A 6726-nucleotide genomic window follows, 5' to 3' on the forward strand; every position below is an offset into this window, starting at 1 on the left:
TTGACTTGATTCTGAACCGCAGTTGGTCCCTGGGAGACGACCTAGGAGTCACTTCCTAGTACTATACTGCATTCTTTATGCACATCAAATTTGCATGGGCGACGACACTCATCATACTCCATTTCTCATATGCAATCTAATTTGTATGGGCCGCGACAGCCCATCGGTATTGCCTTAAGGCAGGCATTTTAGGGTGCTAACACCTTCCCTACACGTAACCGACATCCGGACCTAGAATCCGGTTTTCGCAGACCATGCCTTATTTTTTATGGTTTTTTCGTTGTTTTCCAGAATAAAATATGGTGGCGACTCCAAAAATCTTTTTCAAACTCGTTTCTTTTTTTGGATCGTCGTCCCGTCACGATTTCGATTGTGACAGATGGCGACTCCACTGGGGAACTTAGAGAGTCAGGCCATTTAATTAGATGCGCGAATTCGATGTGGTTTTTCTTTATGCTTTTATTCCTTTTTTCGTATTTGTTTATTCTTATCTATGTTCTATATATGAAATAATTGCATGTGATTTGTTATGTATTGAACCCTAGGGTAGAAAACATGTTTTTATCAGTCTGGGAATCTTCTGGTTGTTTTGCAGGTGAGGGTTTGGGTGCATTGCATTCTCCCTTCACACACACACATATTATGCATCTATTGAGTGAGGCCCTATTCCCGGGTTTGAGTGTAGTCTAGAAATAGAGGGGTTATGTAGCGGTGTCATTTGGGATATTCTTCCTGTTTGATTTGTCTCTCCGCATCTAATTGATTACTCGACTGTTGTGGAGATGCTATGAAGAGGGTCATAGCTCTAGTGACCATTGACCTCTAGGTTCAGGGAGCCATCCTTGTGAGATTGCATATATTTGACCTTAAATCTGAAATGTTGAACCTTCTCTAGGCACAAAGGGAGATGTGTGCAGTCCTATAACCGTCATTCTTGCTTAATAAAATCAAGCACCTTGTACATATCACTACATTCTTTTTTCTTTCTTCCTTTGTTGGTCATTTTTTTTATGGTCTTGTCATTTTTGTGGATTCTAGTCAAGAATTTATAAAGTTGTGATTACCTTATGGTAAAAATGGAAGTTAACATGGGATTTTGAGTCAAAGGGGCATTCGAATTTAGACTTTTTGAAGAAAGCTTACTTATTGAAGTCAAGGGGGGCTATATCGGTCACTTGAGGGATCTGGTGAAAAAATATAACCCTGAAAGGTGCATTCAAGAGAAGGTATAAGAATTTTGTGAGCCTGTTAGAATTGAAGAATTTAGGCAAATCTTAAATGCATTTCTCGAGGGTAAAACTCCATATAATTACCTTGGCCAATATACCCCTGTCTTGCAGCCTACGAGAATCGCGAATGTGCACCCTATGAAGTTGGAGAGTGAGTTCATATTCAAGGGTAAAATGAGTGATCTTCCTCAAGGATACCCAGACTTATACTTGCATCGGAAAGTGGGAAACATTTTACGGATGTACTTGTTCTTGTCCTCTATGGTGTCATACTCCTTCCTAGTACCTAAGATTTTATTGTCTACGCCGTCGTGAATGCATTTACAAGATACAAAGTTTGCTTTGAGGATCCATTCATTTTTTTCCTAGTTGAAGTTTATGGGTCCTTTAATCAGTGTTACGAGCCAAAGACAAGGAAAATATTATGTTGTTTACTGTGGGATTTGGAGGGTGTCATCCTGATGCTTGTATGAAAGCTATTGTTATATGTGAATTGTATCAATGGAAGATAAACATCCCAATTTCTTTGTTGATCTATTACACAATCTCGTAGCAAATATTCCAAAGATTGGATTGTTGTTTGTCCATTTGTTTGTGGATGGTATGCCAATCTAAGCTTTATCTTGGCCCCTCGTGCTTTTTGTAAGCTTTGCCAAAATTTAGATGTGAAGTGAGGAACACGGTTGGAGATGATGCTTGTAGGAATTCCATGTAATCTCAGAACTTCCTTTATGTACAACTCTGTTAGCTTCTCCAATTTTCACTTCATGTTAATCAGCAACAAATGTGCATTTTTAGTAAGTCAATCAACAATCATCCATATTGCATCAAAATTTCATTAGGTTTATGGCAATCTTGAAACAAAATCCATGGAAATACTATCTCATTTCAATTATAGGATTTCTAATCTCCTTGTATTGTTGATATCCAACTTTGGATTTTTTTGCATGTTAGGCATTTGGAAACATATTCTTTTACATCCTTTTTCATTCGATACTACCAAAAATCTTTCCATAAGTCTTGATACATCTTAGTCCACTAGTAGTATGATAAAATTCTCCTTCTACATTATCAAATCTTATAAATATTGGTTAGTTTGTTGTGCCTTTTTCATTTGCCTTAGAAAATCATTGTTGATTTTTTAACTGTTCAAGTACAAACTCTTAGGTCGCACTTTTAGTGCTGAGTTCAAATTATGAAATTTCTCTAGTAATTTCTATTCCTTCACCATCATAATAGAGATATGTAAGGACTTTTTGCTCAAGGAATTTGTTGCTACATTTTCCTTTCTTGGATGATATGATAGTTCGAAGTCATAATCTTTCAAAATTCTATCCACCAACTTAGGTTTTGAGATTTAACAAACAACACTTAACGAAATAATAATCACAAGATATAATGTTTAAATGATTGGCCTTACTAAAGGATTAATTTGGATGGAACATGCGTTTATTAGATATAACAATGTATCCCTTAAAGATAAATGATTTTAGAGAATACAATACCTGGAGTAAAATTTTTGTCTGGATAGTGTTTAATACAATTGAAACATAATTTATGCGAATGTTGTGCTAAACGCTAATGCTTAAAAGATCAACATACAAACGAGGAAAGCCACTAATGAGTCGATATTTTCTTGACTGGATTTAGTTTATTGTGCTAAATTAAATTAGGGAATTATGTTTAATTGTCCGATATTTTTTCGTTTTTTCTAATTATGCTTAATTTAATCGAAAATTCTTATTTTAGTTAATTTGAATATTTTGAGCTGATTAATTGCATTTTTAGTTGCAGGGAAATTTTGGAGACATCTTTTGGAGCATTAGGAAGGAGACAAAGACATTAAAGATTCTACAATTAGGCATTTTAATTGTAATTACATTGTAACTTAGTAGTCTAGGAAACTTTAATTAAACTCATGCACAATGGGCCATTGTTGGCAAAAATGTGAAAGGCCCAATTTTGTAAGACACATGGCACTACCCCTAGGGTTTCTTTTTGGGGTGGACCTGATGATTTGCTCCAACATAAGAAATGCGAAATTCGTGAATCGGAAGAAGATTGTTCCAGTAGCGGTGACAGTTGATGCAAAGTGGAGTTGATGTGTGGTTGAAGATCTATATGGAAGGAAAAGGTAGCTTCAGACGGCTTCCATGAACTGGAAAAAACTAGGAGATGGAGAAAAGATCAGAGAATGTGACTTTGGACAGAGCATCTCTCGGCTGAAAGAATGAATCAGCAAAGAAGAAAAATTCTCATAGATTTCCAAAGTGATTTACAATAGTGTTGCCATGAATTTATATGGATTCACAAGGCATGTGTGTGAGTGATGATCTCCATGATTCGTGGATCTATTGCCACGTGTTACAAGCAAGAAATTCCCATGTGGGTTCTACAAAGAAAACATGACAAACATGGATTACATGTGCTGAAATTATGCATACAAAGTTATGGTGATGTTTAGTAAAAGTGGAGGGGTGCGCAACAAGGTTGATGGTCAATTTGACAATTCTGCCCCTTTGTCTTGAGTCTTTATATTCCATGCAAAGTGAAGGAAAAGAACCTGCCTAGTTGTGCTCATGTCTTGCAATTCTTGTTGAAGCTTCCTTGCTATACTTCTAGTAATGGGTCCATGACCTAAGTCATCATCTCCTCCCCCTTGAAGAGGATTTGTCCTCAAATCCAGATCATCATCTGAATTAAGACCTACAAAAGGACGAAGATCAAAAACATTAAAAGTAGAATGGACACCATATTCTGATGGAAGGTCTAACTGATAAGCATTATCGTTGACCTTCTTAAGGATTTTAAAAGGACCATCTCCTCGAGGACTTAATTAGGACTTCCTTTGAAGAGGAAATCTTTCCTTTCTAAGGTGAAGCCAAACTAAGTCACCTTCATTGAAAATGACTTCCTTTTTACCCTTATTGTGGTACTTAGCATATCTCTCACTTTGTTGTTGTATTTGATTGCTAATCCTCGCATGAAAAGTTTTAATAAATTTGGATTTAGAGATTCCCTCTTGATGAACAAATTCATTTGAAGAAGGTAAGGGAATTAAATCCATAGGTGTGAGAGGATTAAAACCATATACAGCTTCAAAAGGAGAAACTTTAGTAGTTCTATGAACTACCCTATTATAAGCAAACTCCACATGTGGAAGGTACTCATCCCAAGATTTGTGGTTACCCTTAAGGACTACTCTCAACAAAGTGGATAGAGATATATTTACTACTTCAGTTTGACCATCTGTTTGAGGATGGCAAGTAGTAGAAAAAGAGAGCTTAGTTCCTAATCGAGACCATAAGGTTCTCCAAAAGTGACTAAGAAATTTTGAATCTCTATCAGAAATAATGACTCGAGGTAGACCACGGACTCGAACCACATCTCTAAAGAATAACCTAGCCACATTGCTTACATCATCTATCTTATGGCAGGGTATAAAATGAGCCATTGTACTAAAATGATCCACCACCACAAAGATAGAATCAAAACCCCTGGAAGTTTTTGGAAGTCCTAAGACATAGTCCATGCTAATATCTGCCCAAGGAGTTGAAGCAATTGGCAAGGGAGTATAGAGACCATGAGGCATTGCTCTAGATTTGGATGCTAAACAAGTAATGCACTTAAAACAATGCCTTTGAACCTCTCTTCTCATGTGGGGCCAAAAGAATTTCTCTTTTAGCATGCTTAAGGTTTTATCTACCCCAAAATGCCCCATCAATCCTCCCTCATGCATTTCTTTGACAAGGAGTTTTCTGTGTGAACCTTGGGGTATACAAAGTTTGCGTTCTTTAAAAAGGTACCCCTCCTTCACATAGAACCCTGCTTGTGGTTTTTGCAAACATTCATCATACAAGGTGGCAAACTCACTATCTTGAACATACAATGTTTTTATGTTATCAAACCCAAGAATTTGAGCTCCTAGAGTGGCTAGTAAAACATTCTTTCTTCACAAAGCATCCGCCACTATATTATACTTTCCTTTCTTGTATTTGATAACATAAGAAAATTGTTCAATAAATTTTAGCCACTTAGCATGTCTCTTTTGCAACTTGTGTTGACTCTTCAAGTATTTTAGTGATTCATGATCACTATGAATGATAAATTCCTTAGAAACAAGATAATGTTCCCAAGTTTGAAGAGCCCTCACAAGAGCATAGAGTTACTTGTCATAGGTGGGGTAATTACAAGAAGCACCATGAAGTTTCTCACTAAAATATGCAATGGGATGTCCTTCTTGTAATAACACAACACCTATTCCAAATCCAGAAGCATCACATTCTAACTCAAAAGTTTTGGAAAAATTTGGTAAAGCTAGAATGGGTGCTTGAGTGAGCTTCTCTTTGAGTAGCTCAAAAGCTTTTTGTTGTGTTTCTCTCCAATGGAATGTAACATCTTTTTTCACCAACTCATTGAGAGGTAAAGCAAGACTAGAAAAAATAGGTACAAATCTTCTATAAAAACTTGCCAACCCATGAAAACTCCTAACTTCTCCTACATTCTTTAGGGGTGGCCAATCTTGGATGGCCTTTATTTTCTTAGGGTCCACATGAACCCCATCTTTAGTGACTACAAAACCAAGAAAGATGACACTATCAACACAAAAGGTGCATTTGTCAAGATTTGCAAACAATTTATTGGTTCTAAGAATTGTTAAAACCACTCTCAAATGTTTTTCATGGTTTTGCAAGTCTTGACTATATACCAAGATGTCATCAAAATAAACAACTACAAACTTCCCAATACAATCCCTTAAAATATGATTCATAAGTCTCATGAATGTACTTGGGGCATTAGTAAGACCAAAAGGCATCACTAACCACTCATATAACCCAAACTTAGTCTTAAAAGCAGTTTTCCACTCATCACCCTCTTTGATTTTTATTTGGTGATATTCACTTTTAAGATCTATCTTTAAGAAAATTTGAGCCCCATGCAACTCATCCAACATATCATCAAGTCTAGGGATGGGATGTCTGTATTTTATTGTGATGTTGTTGATGGCCCTACAATCACAACACATTCGGCACCAACAACACAGGTACAACACATGGGCTTAAGCTCTTTTGAACCCAACCCTTGTCTAGCAAGTCTTGTACTTGTGACTCAATCTCTTTTGTTTCTTGGGGATTGGTCCTATAGGCAAGCCTATTAGGAAGATGTGCCCCTGGCATGAAATCAATTTGATGTTCTATTCCCCTTAAATGTGGAAGCCCAATAGGAATGTCCTTAGGAAATAGATCATCAAATTCTTTCAAAAGATTTTGGATTGAAATAGATAAAGTAGAAGTCTTAGACTCATTAGATGTGCATATGAGTGTTCCTTGACAAAGAAGGAGGTATGAAGGTTGCTCAACTTGAAGTGTATTGATCAAAGTCTTTTTATTTAAAAGGACTTCATGTTGAGTGACCTTGTGGGAGGGAACACTAGACCCCCACACCTCTTTTTCATCCCTAAGGACTACTTCTTGATTGGATTTTGGACCTTTTTTCT

Source organism: Vigna radiata, chromosome 1 (genome assembly GCF_000741045.1).
Source record: "Vigna radiata var. radiata cultivar VC1973A chromosome 1, Vradiata_ver6, whole genome shotgun sequence".
NCBI lineage: Eukaryota > Viridiplantae > Streptophyta > Magnoliopsida > Fabales > Fabaceae > Vigna > Vigna radiata.